This window comes from Pipistrellus kuhlii, unplaced genomic scaffold (assembly GCF_014108245.1).
Source record: "Pipistrellus kuhlii isolate mPipKuh1 unplaced genomic scaffold, mPipKuh1.p scaffold_m20_p_1, whole genome shotgun sequence".
Classification (NCBI taxonomy): Eukaryota; Metazoa; Chordata; class Mammalia; order Chiroptera; family Vespertilionidae; genus Pipistrellus; species Pipistrellus kuhlii.
This window is the reverse complement of record NW_023425404.1, coordinates 153,782,576-153,806,099: the sequence shown is the minus strand read 5'-3', so window position 1 is coordinate 153,806,099 and position 23,524 is coordinate 153,782,576. Positions and strand designations below refer to the sequence as shown.

At 39.3% G+C, this 23,524-nt stretch overlaps 1 long non-coding RNA gene and 1 pseudogene across 1 annotated transcript; one reads left to right on the top strand and one right to left on the bottom strand.

The window, feature by feature from the left end:
- Nucleotides 1–4,781: 4,781 nt before the first annotated feature.
- On the bottom strand, nt 4,782–23,462 carry LOC118704889. Its single transcript, XR_004983539.1, has 3 exons — nt 23,449–23,462; nt 19,575–19,585; nt 4,782–4,892 (listed from the first exon to the last, which is right to left on the bottom strand). It is a non-coding gene; the product is annotated as an uncharacterized LOC118704889 (long non-coding RNA).
- Nucleotides 13,825–14,528, top strand: LOC118704881 (annotated as a pseudogene).
- Nucleotides 23,463–23,524: the final 62 nt, after the last annotated feature.

Sequence of the window (23,524 nt, the reverse complement as noted above, 5' to 3'; positions counted from 1 at the left end):
CTCTTTGCTATGAAGGAACTTGCATTACAATCTAGCATTGTTCTCTATTATTGAAAGGATGGTAAAATAGCTCTCTAATCAGGACTTTTTCTTTTAAGTTTCAACACTAAGCTAAATGAGCAGCTAGCATTGTTTGTTCAAGATAAGGATCTTTTACTGGAACCTGTAAAGGGGAGAAAAGTAAAAGTCAACATACCACAATGTGCTCAGGAACCAGTGACTTCAAACAAGGTAGTGTTTTTGGTCTTGGGCTCACATTATCCTGAGAAATGTTACCTTCCCCATTGTTAACTTTTCTCACTAGAAATGGAAACGTATCTAATTGGTTTGGAGAAAACATGATGGAATTGCAGACTCTCAAAATCAGGACAGCAGAGGTCATCTAACCAAATTATCTCATTGTCCAGATGAGGAAAGAGTAATCCAACCTGATTAAAAGCCTCCCTAAGGTCATGTAACTAATAGATACAAGAATGAAGCCAGGGCCGAAAATGGCTCATGTTTCCTCATATAATGTTTTTTCTGTCACCTAGTCCTAATTTTGGAAGAGAAAACAAAGACAAAGACTAAATAAATTATTAATTAATTTAGTTTTTTCAGTTTGTTTGAGAATCTAGTGTTTGTGAAGTGTCTTCATAATTTTTTGCACACAGGTTGCTCACTTCTTATAAAAGAGAGACATTCTAAGAAAGCTTAATTTAAAAAAATTATTGGGGAGGGAGTTCAAAATGGCAGCATTGAACCTGAAATCACCTCCTCTCATGCATAACAAATCTATACCTACATATGGAATAATTACCTCTGAAGGGGACCTAGGAACTGAATGAACAGAGTACCTGCAACAAAGGATAACACTGTAAAGGATAGCACTGAGAGAAAGAGATAGTCCCATTATGAACAAAAAACCACACACCCCAGTTTCAGTGTTTCATGGTCAGGAGGCATCTCAAAGGTACAGAACTTTTCCCTAAGGAGTGAAGGATTTAAGATCCACATTAGGCACTCCAACCCTTAGATCCTGCACAGGAGAGATGAGCCTCCAAAACATCTGAAAACTATAATATATTAATGAAAAAAATTGAGTATGACACAAATAAATGAAAATATATACCATGCTCATGGATTGGAAGAATTAATATTGTTAAAATGTCCATACCACCCAAAGCAATCTATAGATTCAATGCAATCCCTATCAAAATACCAATGGCAGTTTTCATAGAAGTAGAAAAAATTCACCCTAAAGTTTTCATGGAACCACAAAAGACCATAAATAGTCAAAGCAATCTTGAGTAAGAAGAATAAAGCTGGAGGGATCGTGCTTACTGATTTCACAGTATACTACATAGTCATAATAATAAAAGCAGGTACTAGTACAAAAGCAGACACATAGATCAATGGAGCAGAATAAAGAAGGCAGAAATAAACCCACTTTATATGGTCAATTAATCTATAAAAAAGGAAGCAAAAATATACAATGGCAGAAAAAACAGTCTCTTCAATAAATAGTGTTCAAAAAACTGGACAGCTACGTGCAAAAGAATAAAACTAGACCACTTTCTTATGCCTTAAAAAATAATAAACTCAAAGTGGATTAAAGACTTAAATGTAATAGATAAAACCATAAAGCGCCAAGAAGACAATGTAGGCAGTAAACTCTTTGACATCAGTCTTAGCAATATTTTTTGGATCTGCCTCCTTGGCAAGGGCAACAAAATTTAAAATAAACAAATGGGACTACATCAAAGTGAAAAAGCTTTTGCATAAGAAACATCAATTAAACAAAAAGATAACTTGCTAAATGGCACAGATTTTGCAAATCATATATTTGATAAGGGATTAATATACAAAATATATAAAGAACTCAGATAACTCAAAGGCAAAGATAACCAAACAATCTAATTATGAAATTGGAAGAGGACCTGAATAGACATTTTTCACCCTAGCCAGTTTGACTCAGTGGATAAAGCATTGGCCTATGGACTAAAAGGTCCCTGGTTTGATTCTGGTCAAGGGCACATGCCTGAGTTGCAGGCTCTATCCCCAGTAGGGGGTGTGCAGGAGGCAACCAATCAATGATTCTCTCTCATCATGGATGTTTTTATCTCTCTTTCCCTTTCCCTTCCTCTCTGAAATCAATAATAATCTATAATAATAAAAGCATAACATACTAATTAGACCAGACAGCCAAACGACCTTTTGGACATCCTTTCAGATGTCCTCCTAGACAACCTTCCAGGTGAAGCTAGGGCTGTAACATCCGAGGCAAGATCCGAGGCAAGCCTCCACAGCTGTGAGGGCTGAGCCCTTTGCATGAATTTTGTGCATCAGGCTTTTTGTACAAAATAAAATTGGAGTTCTGATCATCACTGTAAAAGTGTAATTGAAGAAACAGATGCAGATACAATTTAACAGTGGCTTTTGCATATGAATGGCCTGTCCTTTATCAGCCTCAAGCCTATCACACAGAGAGAAGCTGGGTTAGAGAGCCCCAAAGCAATCATCCAGCAGCAGCAGTCTGCCTTGCTTCACAACTGGGCCTCATCTGGGCACCTCCAAACCCCAAACAAAGAGGAGAAATCTGCAGATATCTCTGTAGCTCCTGCTGGGTGGCCACAGGCAGTGGCTGACTTTGCACCTCCTTGGAGATCTAAGAGCCAGTGTACCCAGTGGTCAGTGTGAGACTATACCAGATTACAACTCTTCACATCAATAAGTGACACTTTCGAGGGGCAGACTCAATGAGCACCAAAGCCCCACTGAAGTAAGTCTTGCTCCATAAGGGTGTCTCCTGCACAGGAGCTCTTCAGCTGTGTAGACACAGCTGGTCCTCACAGCCAATTGGCCTAGAGGTCAGTTCCTCCCAGTAATACCAACAGCAATCAAGGCTTAACTACAACAAGAGTGTGCACATTGCCCACAAAGGGTTTCACCAAGAGTGTTCACCAGGTGACTGAGGAGGCTGAGCCACTGGGCCCTATAGGACACCTATCACTCAAGGTCACTATCAACTCAAAGAGAATTAGCAGCTCTATCCAACACATAGAAACAAACACAGGGAAGCCAAAATATGGAGACAAAGAAACATGTCACAAATAAAAGAAATGGAAGAAAGCCACAGTTATAAGGTTACTCAAGAATCTTCTAGAAACCTCTGAGGAACTTAGTGAGACTTCAAGGATCTTAGTGAGAATGCCAAAAAAAAAAAAAAAAAAAGAAAGAAAGAAAGAAAGAAAGAAAGAAAAGGACCAGTCAGATTAAGCATACACTGACTGAAATAAAGAATAATATATATAGATATTCAATAGTAGACTAGAAGATCCCAAGAATCAAGTCAAAGATTTGCAGTATGAGGAAGCAAAAAACAAAACAAAACAAAAAAAACAAACAAACAAACAAAAAAACACCCAATTGGAAGAGCAAAAAGAAAAAAAGACTCTAAAAATATGAAGTTAGTATAAGGAGATTCTGGGACAACTTCAAACATACCAACATCTGAAGAAGAAGAAGAAGAAGAAGAAGAAGAAGAAGAAGAAGAAGAAGAAGAAGAAGAAGAAGAAGGAGAAGAAGAAGAGGAAGAGGAAAAAGAGGAAGAAGAAAGCAAGATATTGAAAACCTATTTGACAGAAAATTTCCCCTACCTGGTGAAAGAAATACACTTATAAGTCCAGGTAATGCAGAGAACCCCAAACAAGAGGAATCCAAAAAGGACCACACCAAGACATATCATAATTAAAATGTCAAGAGCAAAAGACAGAGAATATTAAAAGCAGCAAGAGAAAAACAGTTAGTTACTTACAAGGGAGTACCCATATGATTGTCAGCTGATTTCTCAACAGAAACTATGCAGGCCAGAAGGGAGTGGCAAGAAATATTCAAAGTGATGAATAGCAAGAACCTACAACCAAGATTACCCAGCAAAGCTATCATTTAGAACTGACGGTCAGATAAGGAGCTTCACAGACAAAAAAAAAAAAAAAAAAAAAAAAAAAAAAAAAAAAAAAAAAAAAAAAAAAAAAAAAAAAAAAAAAAAAAAAAGCTAAAGGAATTCATCACCACCAAACCAGTATTATATGAAATCCTGAAGAGTATTTTTTAAGAAGAGGAAGAAGAAAAAGGTAAAGATAAAAAAACTATGAACAACAAAGTAACAACAAATACATATCTATCAACAAGTGAATCTAAAAATCAAATGAATAAAATATCTGACAAACAGAACAAACTGGTGATTGTAATAGAATCAGGGGCATGGAAAAGAAGTGGTCTGACAATTCTCAGGGAGATGTGGGGGGTGCGGGAGGAGATTGGACAAAGAGCTCACACCTATGGATGAGGACAGTAGGGGCGTGAGGGTCTGGGGTGGGGTGGAAACTGGGTGAAGGGGAACTATGGGGGGGAAAAAGAGGAACATCTGTAATAATCTGAACAGTAAAGATTTAAAAAAAAGAAAGATGTAATATACATGTGTGTGTGTGGGGGGGAGGTGTGTGTGTGTGTGAGTGTGTGTGTATAGAAATATTACTCAGCCATTAAAAAATAAAATTTTGCCATCTTGCCATCTATAACAACATGGATGGATTTAGAGGGAATTATGCTAAGTAAAATAAGTCATACAGGGAAATACAAATACCATATGATTTCATTTTATGTAGAACCTGAAAAATAAAACAAAACTTAAACAGACTCATAGATACAGAGAATAAACTGATGACTGCCAGAGGGGAGGATTGTAGGGGGGTGGGCAAAATAGGAGAGGGGGATTAAGACATGCAAACTTACAGTTGCAAAATAAAGAAGTCACAGAGATGTAATGTATAGCATAGGGAATATAGTCAATAATATTGTAATAACTTTGTATGGTGATAAATGGTTACTAGACTTAATCATGGTGATCACTTAATAAGATATATAAGTATAGAATCACTATGTTGTACAACTGAAACTAATATAGTATATGTCAACTGTGTTTCAATGATAAAAAGTTGGTGAATACACCCATTATTATGAGGATAAGAAATGATAAAATGTAGTCTGCATCCCATTTCACAGATTAGAACTAGGCCTAAAAGAACAAATTAGAAACAACGATGAGAGAGAAACATCAATCAGCTGCCTCATGCACACCCCCCACCGGGGATGTGCCCGCAACCAAGATATCTGCCCCTGACCGGAATCAAACCTGGGACCCTTTAGTCTGCAGGCCGACGCTCTATCCACTGAGCCAAACTGGTTTCGGCGGTAGGTTAACTTTGTTCGCCCAATTAAGAGGTACCTATCAGGCTTCTTTATTGTAAAGTTACATCTTCACACTCGGTAATCAATAAGTATTTTGTTGTGAGTTAGTTTAAATTAATATAAATATTCTGTTGTTCTGTATAGTGAAGAGTGATTTTTAAAAAGCAGTATTTGGGGCCCGGGTGTATAAATTGATATTTGAAGGTTGCAGCTCCTGGACTTCCTGAGTGGCCAGAGCTAGAGACACAAATGGGCACACGTGCACATGTTCACATCTATATTTTTGCCCTTTTTAAATTTGAACTTAATTAAATTGGATAACTGCTTTATTCTAATTTTTAAAAAGTCATTCATTTGCCAAAACCGGTTTGGCTCAATGGATAGAGCATCATCCTGCGGACTGGGAGGTCCCAGATTCGATTTCCGTCAAGGGCACATATCTTGGTTGCGGGTACATCCCCAGTGGGGGGTGTGCAGGAGGCAGCTGATCGATGTTTCTCTCTCATCGATGTTTCTTACTCTCCATCCCTCTCCCTTCCTCTCTGTAAAAAATCAATAAAATGTATTTTTTTAGTCATTCATTCAATTTGAGTTATTTATCTTATCAATATTTGAGAGGCAGCAGGCTGTATGGAAGTAATAATGAGCTAAGAAATAGACCTCGATCAAATTCTAGTTCTGTTCTTTAAGAGCCATGTAAACTTGGCCCAGCGACTTACCTTTGCCGATTCTCAGTTGCTTGAAAATGGAACGAAAAATATCCACTTCTTGGCTTTGGGTGAGAACATTAAGAGAACCTGTTTTTCATAAGACCTGACACTCTACATCTCCTCCTTTGTGTTAGCCAGTGTTCAGTTATAAATGATAAAAGGTTTTTAACTTCGTTGTGAGAGAGAATATTATTTGTGCCCTGTAACTCAAGGGTGGTAGGCAAGGAAGAGGGGCGTGGTGCAAGCAGGAAGTGAGGCACTGTCCGGTTGCTCCCAGGTGAAGCAAGTTGGAGCCCACGCAGACTAGCACCAGAGACAGCTGAGAGCAAGAGGATCTAAGTGGTAATTAAAAGAGAGAATGTGCAAACACACAGGTCTGCTATCCCCCATGTGTGAGCACTACGATCTGATTTGCATGACAGAGAGCTGGTTGCTAATGAATGTATGTATGTCTCTGGCCAGGTGTGCAGTATCCAAATTAGCCCCAGCTCACATAATATATATTTCTAATACTCTGCTACACCACATTGATATCATCATCCTAAACTTTGACTTGAAGAATCAGCTGCAAATCTCATTCACCTATCTGAGGCAGTTGAGGACATGTGGAGACAGGTCAAATCATACTCATAGTTATAACTCACAGTGGTGCCATCTGAATTTGACGGTCTTGGAAATCCCAACCAAGCATTATTGAGTTCTACTTAGGGAACTGTAGGAAAACATAAATCAGTACAACACAGTCTCTGCTCTTAAGTTACTTATCATCTCACTGGGAAGTAACTATATAATACCAAGCAAAATGTAACAAGAGCTGTATGGAGTAGCAAGAAAGGATCAAGAGAGGAAGGTTTGACCCTTATTGAGTCAACACAGGAAGGTGTGCTGGGCTTTGAAGATTAAGTGTTTGCACTTCAAAATAAGGGAAGCTGAATTCTCAAGTAGAGGAAAGAGCTTGAGCAAAGGCATGAAGACATGACATGAAAGTGTATATGGGCAGAGATGCTGGGAATGGGATGGCAAGTCTCCCAGGTGGTGAGTGCATAGCAGAGCCACAAGTAGGCCTTGTCCCTGTGCATTTCCTTTGAAATAGCTATTATGATTAGTAACCACACATTTATTTATTTGCTTATATTTTCTAATTTCTTATATATTTCTATATATATAGACATATACATATATACATATACATACACACATACACACACACACACACACACACACACACACACACACACACATATCTTAGAGGCCCAGCGCGCACAAAATTGTGCGCAGTTAGGGTCCCTAGGCCTAGCCCGGCCTCCATCACGTGGCCTCTGCCACCCTGTGACGCTATGTGAAGCTCCCCGCCCCGGGATGCTCCGCGATGCTCGTGGCCCCTCAACTGCTCCATGAGGCTCCCCCACCCTTCAACTGCTCTGCGAAGCTTGCTGCTGCCCCATGAAGCCATCCTGCGAAGCAGCCTGCCACCTCCGCTCAATATCCCCAGTCCCACCTTGCTGCCAGCTCCCTTGCTCATGCTGAGCGGCTGGCAGGGCGGGGGCTGGGGGAGAGGGAGGAACTAAGAGGTGTCCATGCATTTCATGGTGACTGGTTGCCCGTTTGGTCGTGATGCCACCTAGCTCTTTATATGTATTAGGATGTACGCACACCCATGCACACACACAGGGGTCAGCAAACGTAGGTTTGCAGTTGTGAACATGCAAAACACACCGTTTATTCTTGTATTTATTTGTTTGTTTATTTATTATTGTATTATTTCCACATGAACAACTGTAAACCTGCTTTTGCCCGCCTCTGTATACAAACTACGTGCTGTACAAACCATACCAGCCACCTGCCACCCGCATTGCTTTAGCTTCCTTTTTTGTAAATGCGTCCTATTGTTGAAAGTAATGCAGATGCCCCTGCTTTTCATTTCTAATAAGGGTTCTTATGTTCAGAATTATAGGAGACAAATATACAAGAGATTTATAATTTTAGCTGAATAAAAGATTTTGTTTTGTTGTTGTTTTTCCAGGTTCTTCTGTTTAAAAATTCAAAAGAATTTCTTCAGTTGTCCTCAGAGATTGTATGACTCTGATTTGGTAACCGTACAAATAGCACTGCATCTGGACTATTCAACCTGGATTTAACCCTCTAAAATTGGAGCCTTTGTCTCTGACGCTTTATTTGTAAATGGGACCTATAATGCTGATTTCATGGAAGAACAGTTTATTGACTTGATTGTTAGAGTGGCACAGACAAAGCATCTTGTCCTCTTTCATCTGGATTGAAGAAATACACTAAACACAGTAAAACAGAAAATTATGAGACAATTTACCTTAAAAATGTAAAATTATTAGTTCAGCTATTCAGTATCCATTTGTCCTGATACTATTCACAACATTTTGTTATTTGGAAATCAAACCATACCTTCACTGAATAACAAGTGCATATGGCATAAATATGTGACTAATTACTTAACACACTTTAAACATTTTGCTTTACTCTTAAATGTTCAGTTAGAGTAAAGCCCTTTACAAAAACTAGTGATTATATTTATGTCTGTGTGGAATTTTGAAGTTGGGTATAGCTGTTCAAGACCTGAAAGAGTCCTCTTTTGAGAAAGAGAGAAAGAGAGAGAGAGAGAGAGAGAGAGAGAGAGAGAGAGAGAGAGAGAGAGAGAGAGAGAGAGAGAGAAAACAATTATGGTGACACATGGGGAAAATTTTTCTACAATGTTCACTGAGACAGAATTTCACTATTAACAAGAGAGTCTGATGTTCCTAGTTTGAGCAGCATGTAGCCTCGACAGTCTTTTTTTTTTTTTTAATTGATTTTTTTACAGAGAGGAAGGGAGAGGGATAGAGAGTTAGAAACATCGATGAGAGGCGAGAGAGACATCAATTAGCTGCCTCCTACACACCCCCTACTGGGGATGTGCCTGCAACCAATGTACATTCCCTTGACCGGAATTGAATCTGGGACTCTTCAGTCTGCAGGCCGATGCTCTATCCACTGAGCCACACCAGTTTTGGCCTAGACTAGGGGTGTCGAACTCAATCAGAGAAGGGGCCAAAATCTAAAATCCAGCCTAAATCGCGGGCCGAATGGTTTACTGAACAGTCATAAACTGTCATTGTGATGGAAACGCAGCGGAGTGCAGTGATGACAGCGTGGTGCGGGCCACATTGAAAGGCCTGGCGGGACGGATTTGGCCCGCGGGTCTTGTGTTTGACACATGTGGCCTAGACAGTCTTAAAGGAATGAAGATGAATGATCCAGGCCAGTGGAGACCTTTAGCCAAGAGCTATGATTAGCAAACTGCAGCTCACAAGCCACATGTGGCTCTTTGAGTGTGGCTCCTCCACAAAATACCACTGCCTGGGTGAGTCTATTTTGAAGAAGTGGCGTTAGAAGAAGTTTAAGTTTAAAATATGTGGCTCTCAAAAGAAATTTCAATCCTTGTACTATTGATATTTGGCTCTGTTGACTAATGAGTTTGCTGCCCACTGGCCAAGAGGATGAGAAGCTTTATGCAGACAGGTGAGGTGAATGAAGCAGAGAGTAGAAAGGCAAGGAAACAAGTCAGGACAACCACCCGAGGCAGGCCCAGTGACACAGACCAGGAAGCTCAGAACAGAGAGATGTAAACCCAGATGGAGGTCTGAGTTACCAGGAGCCAAGAGTGAGCCAAGGGTTTTGGTTCATAGACATGGGGCTGGGCCAACCGGATATTAAAATATCTTGCTAATTATCGTCCTAAATCCCTAGCTTTAGAGATGACCCACTTATTTTATTTCTGAAAAGTTTAAAGGTCTCCTATTTGTCTCAGCTTTCAGAAATATCATAATGATATGTCTTGTAGGTTTTTTGTTTTTTTTTTAATCTATTGTATGGGGTTTATGGAATGAATAATCTCTTTTCAAGATTTTCTTCATTTTCAAAGAAGATTCTACTTTCTCTGGTCCATTAAGTCAGTTATCACTTGTCCATTGTTATACAGCTTCCTTTCCTTCTCAAATGTTTGCCTTTGAAATAATTTCTTTAATATCATTTCAATGGAATTTGAACATTTTCAAAATCTGTTGGAGGCTGGAGGAAGGGCAGCGGTTGTCAGCTGAGGCCCAGAGCAGGTCTGGACAGCTCCATTCCCTCCCTGAGCCAGGCCCTTCTTGTTCTCTGACTTCCTGTGTGGCCTGAGGCCAGTGCCAGGTGGAACCAGGACTTTCCATTTCCAGGCCAGAAGATAACCAAGGATGTTTAAGCCAAATCAAATGTTGACAGTTCTTTTGGCATATCTATCACAGCATTGGAATTGAGCACAGTGTCCAAGTAAAGTTAAAATTTAAAAAAAGGAGCTGAGTGAGAAAAAGAGAGATCTCGTTCAACCTTGAGATTATGGGCTTAGCCGTTAAGGCGTTGGAACCCCTCCTCCCCAGAGAACCAAGGCAGTGACAGCTTTTTCTCCCCTTGGTCAAAGGCAAACCAAGCTGTTAACTCATCAAGGATGAAGAACCAATATTTAATTTAAAATTTAATAAATATTTAATAAAAATTATAAAACCATTCAAAATATTATTAGCACAAATCCATTTGTGATTCATATTCTTAAGAGCTGGTGAAACTCAATGACTAGCATTTCATCCACCTTCAGCTTCCCTACAATCGTACTAAGAACAGAATTACGGGGAGCTGGCTGATGACCAGGGCATGTGATAATTCAGTGAATTTTTTTGAAATGGCTTATTCATCAGCTTCCCCATGATGGCCACTTTTCCTTGGAACTGTTCTTTCTCCCAGGACAAATAGAAAGTGCCCATCTGTCTCCTATCAACATCAAGGTGATGATAATAAAGAGAGACAGCTCCCACATTTCACTCATTTTCATCAAAGTCTGGGTAAGAAATATCTCAAGCACCAAGTCAGTAATTTATACAGTTGACAAAAGCAGGGATGACTAACTTGTCCTAGGAGAAAGTCTTGTTGCTGATAAATCTATATGTGTTCAATTTGTCATATTCAACTGGAAGGCCTCTGTGTAGAATATTCCTTACCTACCTATCAGGTTGGACCATAATAAATTACCAATAATCAACCGTTTCTGAAATACAAGAATGGTAACTTGTACCTGTCCTTCAGGAGTTGGCTCAGGTATCACCTTATCAGGATTCCTTTTCTGGCTTCCCTGATTTAGATGCTTTCATTCTACTCCCATTGCATTCTGGATATGTAACTATGTTGTACCTATTTCCCCCTTGATGGTATCTTGGGCTTATCTCTATGTCTTTCTCATCAGACTTAAGATAAGTAGCTGTCTTATTTAATTTCGAATACCCAGCATGTAACTCAGTGACTAGTAAACAGTAGGCACTCAACTGTTTAAGTAAATGAGAATATAAAAGAGAAAAGCTAAGTGGGCAGAGTATGAGTGTCAGAAATCCATAATCTTCTCATCTAAATAAGGTATCATGGTGGAAGAGAGTCCTTGAGTTAACTTCCTGAAATACACCTATGAGTACAGTTCCTCTCAAGCTGTAAATCTGTGAAAGAAAGAAATCCTTACCTCCTTCACATACATCTAAAAAACAATGATCCTGTAGGCATAGGGCAATTGATAAAGATACTTCTGCTCAAAAAAGGAGAAAATGGAATAAACAAAGGAATCATTGCCCAAGGCAATTCTGAAATCCAACGGAGAATATTGAAAGTTCCTTCATTTATTTTCTAGACATGGAAATAAATCTCCATGGCTCTTGGTTTGTCCTCTGAGCTATTGTTTCACCCTCTGAGTCATCCCTTCATTTTTTCATGAAAAGTAGCGCTTGTTTGTAGCTGAGTAATTTTATCAGTGTACTTTTTGCCAATAGAATTTTGGAGGCCTAATGCCTCTTTTCATTTTGTTTTGTCTTTACTATGGTTCACATTTTCCTGTTTATTTTTCATGTGTAGTGACATTAATTATATGCTGAATACAATGGGATACTAATTGTATAAAAGGAACTATTTATAACTATAAAAATCAGGAGAAAAAATAAAAATGAAAACAAGATGTAGGCATAGATCAAACTAAACCAATAATTATATTAAACTTAAATAATCTCAACACTCCAAATAAAAGGCAGAGATTGACAGATTAGATTTCATAATAAGACCATTCTATGTGCTGTCTATATGAGTTGGCTGGGTGGCTTAAGCAACAAAAAATTATTTTGCCACAGTTCTGGAGGTTGGACATCCAAGATGAAGGTGTTGGCAGGTTGGTTTCTCCTGGGGCTCCTCTCCTTGGCTTACAGACGTGTTTATGTCATTTTGCACTCATGCCAAAAATGTACAGGTGTTCTGGTTGCTCCATATCCTTTCCAAAACTCGATATTGTCGGTGCTGTCAATCGTAGCCATTCTGGTGTTTGTGCAATGGTCTCATATTATAGTTTTCATTTTCACTTCTGTGATGATATTGGCCATTTTCATGTGTGTAATGGCTATTTATTATTTTTCTTTGTGAAGTGTCTACTCAAATCTTTTGCTCATATTCTTAAATTTTTTCATTTATAGAATTATAAGAGTCGTGTATATATTTTAGATACAAGTCCTTTGTCAGATAATTACCTTGCAAATATATTTTTATTTCTCTGGCTTGTCTGTTTTTATTTTAAAATGATAACTTTTGATGGGCCTGTTTTAAATTTTTTATGACATAGAATTTAAATTAGCTTTTCTTTTTATAGTTACTGCTTTCTTTGTCCTAAGAAATCTTTGCCTACTCTCAAATCTCAGATATTCCCCTAAAACTTAATAGTTTTTATATGTAGGCCTTTGATTCATATCAAATCGAATTTTTGTCAGATACCAGTAAAGTCAAGACTTATTTTCATATGAATTTAATGAATTGACTTTTTAGAAACTAAAAATATCTTTCTGCCATCCACTCTTTTAATTTAAACAAAACTACTCAAAGGCAATTCTCATTCTTTGTATTAAACATAGAAATTAATTGTATCAGTTATTTTGTATATTTTACCAACATTTGTATCAGTTATTATTAGGCTTGCCTGTGTATAATAGATATGAGAAAAACTGACTTAAGAGAGCTAGATATTTCTCTCTCTCACATATAAATGAAGTCCAGAAGTAAACAGCCTAAGCATATAGAGCACCTTAATATTAATAGTCATCAGAGACTCCAGCTCCGTCTAACTTCTTACTTGCCTGAGCTGTTGCCCTCATTCTCATAACCTAATGTGGGGAGGGATATCTAGCCAATATGCCTATTTTCCTTGAAACAGGTGGAAGAAGAAAAAAAAAATGCATTGGAGCGCCTTTCAGGAGACTTACCAGAAACTCTATTTTTATGTCATAGGATAGACTTTAGTCATTTGATTACACCGAGCTACAAATGAGTATTTTAACTAAGTGGTTAGGAGATCAACTAAAAGTTGATGTTGTATAAACAGGAAGGAGAGAATGAATATAAAAAATACTTAGCACTCTCTTCAATGGTATACAGCTCTGTGACACTTTAGAAAAGAGCGTCTAATGATTCAAGTTTAAACAAAATTAAACAGCCCAAAGCTTTTTTTCTTTTTTGGGCGGGGGGGGGGGGGGGGGAGAATTACATTTGTTTTTTTCTTAACTTTCAATTAGTCTTTTCCATCATATAATACCACAAAAGTATTATCTTTCATTTCTGTCAATATGCATGATAATATTCAATTAATTTCCGTGAAAGCATCTTGTATTCTTCTCTCTTTGTGGTTAGTCTTGTTTTCCTAAGAGTGTAAGCTCCATAAAAGTAAGAATCATGGGTGGGTTGCTCGGCCGCGCTGCTGCGAGGACACTAGGCGCCCACTCAGCACCCTCCACGCCCGCAGGCTCCCTGCCCCGGCATCCCTGCGACCGCCTCCGCGAAGATGGCCTCAGGAGTGCAAGTTGCTGATGAAGTATATCGCATTTTTTTATGACATGAAAGTTAGGAAGTGTTCCACACCAGAAGAAATCAAGAAAAGAAGGCTGTCATTTTTTTGTCTCAGTGCAGACAAAAAGTGCATCATTGTAGAAGAAGGCAAAGAGATCTTGGTTGGAGATGTTGGTGTAACCATAACCGATCCTTTCAAGCATTTTGTGGGAATGCTTCCAGAGAAAGATTGTCGCTATGCTTTGTATGATGCAAGCTTTGAAACCAAGGAATCCAGAAAAGAGGAGCTGATGTTTTTCTTATGGGCACCAGAACTAGCACCTCTGAAAAGTAAAATGATCTATACGAGCTCCAAGGATGCAATTAAAAAGAAATTTCAAGGCATAAAACATGAATGTCAAGCAAATGGGCCAGAAGACCTCAATCGGGCTTGTATTGCTGAAAAGCTATTGTAGCTGGATCCTTAATTGTACCTTTTGAAGGATGCCTTGTGTAGATCATGGTTCAGTGCCACAAATCAAAAGCTTCCATGTTTAATGTTATCCTCTTGCTATTATATATAAGTAAAGCAAATATGTTTAGGCCAGAGTCTCACTGAGGGGGAGCTATCTTGTCATCTATTAGAGTAAACTAAATATTCTATAAACATGTGCAAAAGGCCCTAAATAAATCTAAAATCTAAAATCTAAAGTTCTATTGGTATGAAATTAAATTCTTATTGGTCAAATTTTTGCTAAGCTCCTTTTTAATAATGCAGTTCACAAAGCAGTGCAAGGTCATATGAAGAGAACTATTGCATCTTTGTTAACTTCAGCAATTACTTTGTTTCTTTAGCTTAGAGAATTACTCATAACTTGGTTATAATTTTTGCCCAAATTCTTTATTCTCTCTTGAGTGAAACTGAATAATGGAAAATAATTCTCAAATGTAGTAACACTAATACACTAACTACGATAAGATTAAGTCAGGCAGTCTTTCAATTCTACCAGATGTGTAATGAGACTGTCTCAGAATTGTGAACGCTTATACCAGAATCAGCGCTGATCTTGCAAAGCACTGTTTCAAGCGCGTAGTTGGAGAACAGGAAACAACTCCTTGCTCCTGTGGTGAGCTCTCCACTAACTAGAAGGGAGACTGTTCTGAGAGTGACCTTGCATCTAGAGAATCATGTGTCTTTAGGAGAATGTCAATATCTTGTAACAATCGGATAAGATGCAAATTAACATTCCATTGTAATCTACTTTATTAATGAAAGTGATAAAACAGTATATTGATAAGCTGGGACACTTGTGAAAACTTTGTGTCTTCTTCCGAACTTTGTTTCTGGCACAATAAGATGGGGAAGAACATTAGGTATGTGATTACTCTGGGGCCTGGGAGAACTTCTTAATTTCCTAGAGCAGTTTGTCAACTGAATGTGAAATGGGGAGCAGGTATGACAAAAGATGACACCCATAGAAAACTGCTACCTGATGACACTTGGATATGACTGTCTTAACATCACAGACATAACACTTTGAATAATATAGAGATGCATAAACAGTTGAACTTAGAAATAGCTATATTGGCTTTATGTATTAAAGGAAGCATTTAAAAAAAAAAAAAAGTAAGAATCATGCCTGTACCTACCCTGAAGCATGCATAGCACTTGGTGCATTCAATAAGTGGCTGAAACCAGTTTGGCTCAGTGGTAGAGCGTCGGTCTGCGGACTGAAAGGTCCCAGGTTCAATTCCGGTCAAGGGCATGTACCTGGGTTGTGGGCACATCCCCAGTAGGAGGTGTGCAAGAGGCAGCTGGTCAATGTTTCTCTCTCATTGACGTTTCTAACTCTCTATCTCTCTCCCTTCCTCTCTGTGAAAAATCAATAAAATATATTTTAAAAAAAGATTCAATAAGTGCACCTTGATTGGAAAAAAATAAAGCTTAAAAATACAGCAGAAGCAAATTTTTATAAACTTCCTATCCTATATAATAGAGGTAATATGCAAATTGACCATCACTCCAACATACAAGATGGCTGCCCCCATGTGGACACAAGATGCTTGCTACAAGATGGCCAGCAGGGGAGGACAGTTGTGGGTAATCAGGCCATTGGTGGAGGGCAATGAGGGGTTGACAGGGCCAGCAGAGGAGGGCAGGTGGGAGTGACCAGGCCTGCAGGAGAGAACAGTTAGGGGGGATCAGGTCTGCAGGAGAGGGCAGTTGGGGGGATAAGGCCTGCAGGAGAGGGCAGTTAGGGGCAATTATGCCAGCAGGGAAGCAGTTAGGAGTGATCAGGCTGGCAGGGGATTGGTTACGGGGTGATCAGGCTGACAGACAGGCAAGCAGTTGGGAGCAAGCAGTCCTGGATTATGTGAGGGATGTCCGACTGCCCATTTAGGTCCAATACCACCGGGCAGTCGGACATCTCTCAAGGGGCCCCAGATTGGAGAGGGTGCAGGCTGGGCTAAGGGACACACCTGCCCCTGTGCACGAATTTCATGCACCAGGCCTCTAGTATATTTGATAACATGTCATCTAAATGTTTCTGTGCTTTAATTATCACTCATCACTCCTTTTTTCTCTGTGTCCCTTTTTAATATTAAATACACCATAGATGGAAAATGAGGAAAATAAATCTAAGTAAAGCACCCCTGAAAAAAAATTTTTTTTTCTCTATTTGTTCCAATATTAAGGATAAATCTATAGCTAAACAACTTAAGGCTTTTTCAATGAGTCTTTTGCCCGATTCCCACTCAGTTTATTCATTAATTGGCTTTTTCATTATTCCTACTTTTTCACCCCTTAAATAAATACAGGATCTTTCAGAACGTTTTCTTTGCTCTACAGGTCAGGAAAAATCTCCCTGCCATTTCATTATGAAAGCACTTGGCAGGTAAACTTCTGTTATCATCTCCTTGTGTATCAAGGTCTTTAGCTTAGTCTAATGGTGTTTTGTCAAGTAAACAATTTACAGTCTATTATTTCCACTGGAAATTCCCCTTTTCAAATTGAAGAATTTCACAACAAAAAAAGGCACTGGTCAGAGAAACCCCAAGTTCTTCTTAGCATTGGTATTCAGGTTTTGCAACTTGATGGGATTGTTATTCATGTGACAAGTTAGGCGACACCAATGTATCAAATATAAAATGAAAAAATTTAGCATCAATAGTTTCATTGTTCCCACTTCCCTTGGCTGCTGACTCCCTCCCCCATCTCTTTTGTCCATAAAGTTATTGGCACCTCTGCAGGAACCTCTCCAGATCGTGCCCTCGTCCCCTCAGGCTTATCTCCATCCCTGAATCTGTCCCTTATCCCTGCCTCTTCCCATTAATGACCCTTGCTGGCTTCTTTCATTGTTTCTTTCCAAACCCCATTAACTAACTGTTCACATACTTCCTCTTTCTTCTCAAGCCTCTCAATCAGTGGCCTTCCTTTCTCCCATCCCAATCCAAAAACCAAGACTAGAGATGTGGTTGGCATACTCCTCACTGAAGTTTCCAGACCATAGCTCCAGAATATTTAATAAATAATTCTACTTACTCTGCGTATACAGGGTCTCTCAACATCCCTATGGCTGTCAGCCTCCAGGGACATCCCTCAGCTTCCTTGATGTCATTCTGACCCCACATTCCCCATTATCCTGTAGATGGAATACAATATCAAAGCTGACTGTCCAGCCAACATCCTGGCCTTCCTGCTCCTCAAGCCATTACTGTTCTCTGACTTCCTACGTCAGTCCCATCAGACACACAATCATGCCGTAGAGGTTTGTACTGATGCTGCTCTTGTAAATGGCCTTTCAGACAAGCTAGACTCAGAAGGGGTAACATTATAAACAAGCTCAATATTTATTGTCACACAACTGCCTTTGACTCCATTGAGCTCAGTCAGTCCCATCTCTTTATAAAATTTTAGGCATATCTTTTTGTTGTTGTTGTTGTTGTTACTCTTAGGTATTAAAAAATACCTTCATCTTTGATTTAATAAAACTTCATGTGTGTGTGTGTGTAAGAAAAACTTCAATTGCCATTGCAGAAAGAAACATCTAGATGAAGTAGAAATTGTTTTCAATAACATTGGTAGAGAATAGGTTCTAGAAATTGGAAGTAGCTGGCTGTAACATCCTGGAAGCGATTTAATAGGACAGTCCTGGGTGGTTAGGCTGAGGCCAGCACCTAATGAGGACGAAAGCCTGGTCTGTGGGGAGTTTTGGAGGATAATTGGAGAAATATTACTCTGCGCATAGACCAAATGGAACTGTTGTCACAAGTGTTGTAAAGTTTCATATAGTGTATGTTTTTTCTACATGCACTTCAATTTCACAGCAAGAGTGGCATAGGATGCCTAAACCCAGAAGACACATTCATGCAAGCCACCTAACGCCTTGATATAATAATGCATACAATTCAAATCATCTGGGGCTTTCTTTTTAAAAAATATATATATTTTATTGATTTTTTTATAGAGAGGAAGAGAGAGGGATAGACAGTTAGAAACATCAATGAGAGAGAATCATTGATCAGCTGCCTTTTGCACACCCCCCAATGGGGATGTGCCCGCAACCAAGGTACATGCTCTTGACCGGAATCTAACCCGGGACCCTTCAGTCTGCAGGCTGACTCTCTATCCACTGAGCCAAACTGGTTTTGGCTCATCTGGGGCTTTCTGCAACTACAAGGTGGTGGTTACGGAAAGCATGGCCCCCGGTATCAATATCTAAAAAGCAGGCACCACTTTCTTTTATGTGTGTTTCCCTTTTTGCAATTTTCTTCATTTTTCTTAATCAACTCTGCTGCTGTTGCTGCTTCTTAGCAAAACTGGTAAAAATAAAGTTGTAATAAAAAACCTTTCAATTAAATTTAAATAAAAACCTCACTGTCTCAGTTCACTAAGTGTTTCCTCTCCCCTACAGTTGAAGTTACTTCCTTCTGTCCCTTGCCCCTGTTATTGGTTAACTACTCACACATTGTGGCTGCTAGGAAGGTGAAAGGAGTGGGAGGTAATGTTCAGGGAAAAGGTGAGAAATCTCCTGACATTGATACCACTGAAATGTCTGGCTTGTAAGCCCATATTCTGGTTCTTTTTCTCTTTAGTGCTTTCATTAGTTTTCAGAAAATCCATCAACAGTTCTTTAATAAGGGTAATGTCTCTTCCCAATAACCATAAATGATTTAGCTTTCTGATGGCCTCTAGTGGTTTGATCTCACTCTTCTTAGAAGGCCTGTATGGTAAAGACCCCTTAAGACAACTCAAAATCAGCTACCCATAACTCAATAACAAAAAGACATATCGTTTAATTTTATGATCAACCGAAGGACTTGTATGCATGCATATAAGCATAACCAATCAATACAAGACACTGGTGGGGAGTGGGGGCCAGGTGAGGGCATGTACTAGGGGGTTGGGGAAGCTGGGGGGAGGTCAATGGGGGAGAAAGAGACATATGTACTACTATTTTGTAATACTTCAAACAATAAAAAAATGTTAAAAAAAATGTGGACAAAAACATTTGAGTGAATCTCCCAAGAAAATATATAAATGGCCAATAAACATATGAAAAGATGCTCAACATCAATATCATTAGTGAAATGAAAATTAAAACCAAAATCATATATCATTCTATACCCACTAGGATAGCTATTAATAAAAAATATAGACAATAACAAGTGTTGGAAACAAGATGGAGAGACTAGAACTCTCATACACTGCCTTCCCATTGTTGGTAAGAGGATATAATGGAATACCACTTTTGGAAAGTCTGGCAGTCCTTGAAAAGATGAACAAAGAGTTACATAAGATGCAGAAATTCTACTCCCAGGTATATACCCAAGATGTTGAAATCAGTCATGCAAACAAAATTTTGTTATGCAAATGTTTATATATTATTTTATCCAATCAAGCGTTATTTATATTATCAGAAAATTGGGAACAACCCAAATCTCTCTCAACTGATGACCAAATAAATAAAAGATATCAATATAATAGTATATCCATATATCGGAATATTATTCAGTAATAAAAAGTAATGAAACACTGATTTATGCTATAAAATAGATAAACCTTGAAAACATTATGTAAGTGAAAGAAACCAAGCCAAAAAAAAAAAAGGGGGGGGGGGGTAAAATATGATACAATCCCAGTTATATGAGATGCCCCAAAAAGGAAAATCTATAAAGACAGAAAGTAGACTTGTAGTTGCCTATGATTGGGGGTGGGAGAAATGAGTAGAACTGCTAATGGGTACAGGGTCTCTTTTAGGGAAGATGAAATATTCTACAATTAGATATTGGTGATGATTACACAGTTCTGTGAATACAGTAATATATTGAGTTATACACTGAGTAGCCAGATTATTATGATATCTGAATGCATAATAATATGGCCACTCCATGTATATACATATATATTAGAGGCCCAGTGCATGAATTCCTGTCTGGGTGGGGTCTGGTCAGCCTGGCCAGGAGGAGGGGACATGGGCATTGGCCAGCCTGCCTGAGGGTTGCACTCCTGGTCTAGGGGACAATTTGCATACTAACTTTTTATTATGTAGGATATACACTTAGTGGCCATTTTATTATGCGTTCAGAGATCATAATAATCTGGCCACTCGGTGTACATTTTATTTAAAAGGGTGATTTTTGTGGTAAAATAAACCTATGAAGAAGGATGGAGAAGAGAAAGGAGACAAGGAGGGGGGGAGAGAACAGTTACTATATCAGGTCCATTTCACTGCCACCGTGGTCCTTTCTCCTTATTCTCACCATTCACCCTCCAACAATGTCTCATAGACTTTTTTTTTTCTTTCTTTTTCTTTTCAGGAACAACTCAGGAATCAGTTATCTCAAAGTGATTCTTTTGACATCTCCCTCACTTTCTGTTTGGGAATGGGGACGGGGAGACCATCTCTTTACTTTCTGTCATGGAGATGTAGCACACTAATTCTCCAAAGAAGTCCTTACAGTGTATGAGAAGTCATGAATTGTTAGCTGCTTCTTAAGAAGCAGGTAATGGGTTAGTGGTGTAGAATGGAATTGGAACCGCCCTCCTTGCAAGTCCATCATAGATAGTGCAGTGTGTGGCTAAACCAGGGATCAGCAAACTTTTGTGTAAAACCATAGGCAATAAAGATTAAGGCTTTATGGTCTCTACAGTCTCTGTTGTAACTCTTAAAACTGCCAAAGTAATGCAAAATCAGTCATAGACAAAACATAAGTGCACAGGCACTCGTATGTCCCAATAAAACTTTAATGACAGGAAAAGTTTGCCTACCCCGCTCTGGACCTATGCTTCCTGAACTTTAATGTGCATGTGGATCTCTTGGGAATTGTGTTAAAATGCACATTCTGATTCAGTCATTCTCGGAGAAGCCTGAGATTCTGCATTTTTAACAAGCTCCCAAGTGAGGATGATGACACTGGTCTATGGACCACGACTTGAGTATCAAAGATCCAGGTAACACAGGGTTCAGCCAGGATTTGTCTATGAATCCTTGTAGATAAGATAGAAAAAATGTGGCCTCATCAGCAACTTCAGCTCGTTATCTCTCTGCTCCTGGCAACCATCAACCAATCAGCAACAGTTGAAGAATAGAGGGCATGCAAATACCAAACAAAATGATTCTTGATGTTTGTGATTCCATTGCTTCAAGTTATCAGCATTGCCTGTACCTGAACAGTCATCAGTTTGAAAATGAACTGTAGGTTAATAAACACTCACTTTATAGTCATTCAAAATGTGTATACATTTTTTAGGACACCCTATACGTGGAATCTAATGAACAAAATAGAAACAGAGGCATGGATAGATGGAATAGACTGACAGCCGTCAGAGGGGTTGGGTGGCTGGATGAAAGAAGTGAAGGGATTAAGCAAAAACCTAGGTATATATATCACTCTGACACAGACAACAGGTGGTGATAGCCAGAGGGAAAGGGAAATAAGAAGTAGGTGGAGCTGGGCAAGGAGTAGGAGTAGTGCGGTGAGGGATGGTAATAGACTTTGCTTTTAGGCGAAGGCCACACAATGCATTGGGAAGATGATGTTTTGCTGAGCTGTACGCATGAAACTTGTATGTTTTGTGAACCAATATCACCCCAATAAATTCAGTTAAAAATGTTTGCTAAGAAATTTTATCTCATAGGGGTAAGGCAAAAAGGTTGCAAGAGGCCAAAGGTGCAAACATCCAGTTATAAAATAAGTAAGCCATGGGGATGTAATGCACAGCATGGTGACTATCCTATATAATAAAAGGCTAATATGCAAATAAACCCAATGGTGGAACAACAAACGACCGGTTGTTATGACGGGTGCTGACCACCAGGGGGCATGCACAGAACATGGTGGGCATCGGTCGCAACGAGATGGTGGAGCAGGTGAGCGGGATTGTCAGACCAAGGCAGGGTGCCTGTCGCTATCATCAGGGTGGTTATTGAAAATTCTTAGCACCTGCATGCTATGGTCCTGCCTAGGGCTCACACCTGCTGCTGGTGCTGGCCCCATTTGTACCCACTGCCAATGCTGGAGCCACACTTGCACCTGACGCTGTGCCTGGTGCTCTGGCCCCAATCGCTCAGCACCATCAGTGGGTGCGAGCCATGGCTGCTGGCCCTGTTCGCTCCTGAGGGTTTCTCCACCTCTCCCTGCTCCTGACGGGTGATGGCCCCTACAAGAGGGGCACACACTATCAGTGCGTGGGAGCTGTGGCAAGGGCGGAGCTGCAGGCAGACAGGGGACCGGGGCTGCAGCAGGAGGGGCCGGGCGGGAGGCTTGGAGGATGGACTGAGACCTGCCCCATGCCCACCTCAGCCTCACGACCCACAGTTTCTTTCAAGGTGCACAAATTTGTGCACTGGGCCCCTAGTAGTTAATAATACTGAAAATACTGAACTGCATATTTGAATGTTGCTAAGAAAGAAAGATCTTAAAATGTCTCATCATAAGAAAAAAAAGTGAGAAATATGTATGGTGATGGATGTTAACTAGGCTTACTTCAGTGAATATTTAATAATATATATAAATATCAAATCACTGTGTTGTATACTTGACACTAATATATGTCAATTATTTTTTAAATGTATTTTTTATTGATTTTGTACAGAGAGGAAGGGAGAGAGATACAGAGTTAGAAACATCGATGAGAGTCATCAATCAGCTGCCTCTTGCACACCCCCTACTGGGGATATGCCCACAACCAAGTACATGCCCTTGACCAGAATCGAACCCAGGACTTTTCAGTCTGCTGGCTGACGCTCTATCCACTGAGCCAAACTGTTTTCGGCCTATTATTAACTCTTGCATTAGTATGGTACACCTACTATAAGTAGTGAACCAATATTGATGCATATTATTAGCTTATATCCAAAATTTACTCATATTTCCATTTTTACATGATGTCCTTTAGTTTTTATTTATTTTTTTACCCAATTCCTTATTTTTTACCCAATTTTTCAGTTGCGGGTAAAAAATTGGGTAAAAAATAAGAAATTGGGTAAAAAATTAAAAACTTGGTTGCGGGCACATCCTCGGTGGGAAGGGTGCAGGAGGCAGCTGATCGATGATTCTCTCTCATCGATGTTTCTAACTCTCTGTTCCTCTCTCTTCCTCTCTGTGGGAAATCAATAACATATATATATTTTTTAAAAAGAGTTAATAATAGGAAAACTGGGTGTGGGGTATAATCTTTGTACCCAAATTATTCT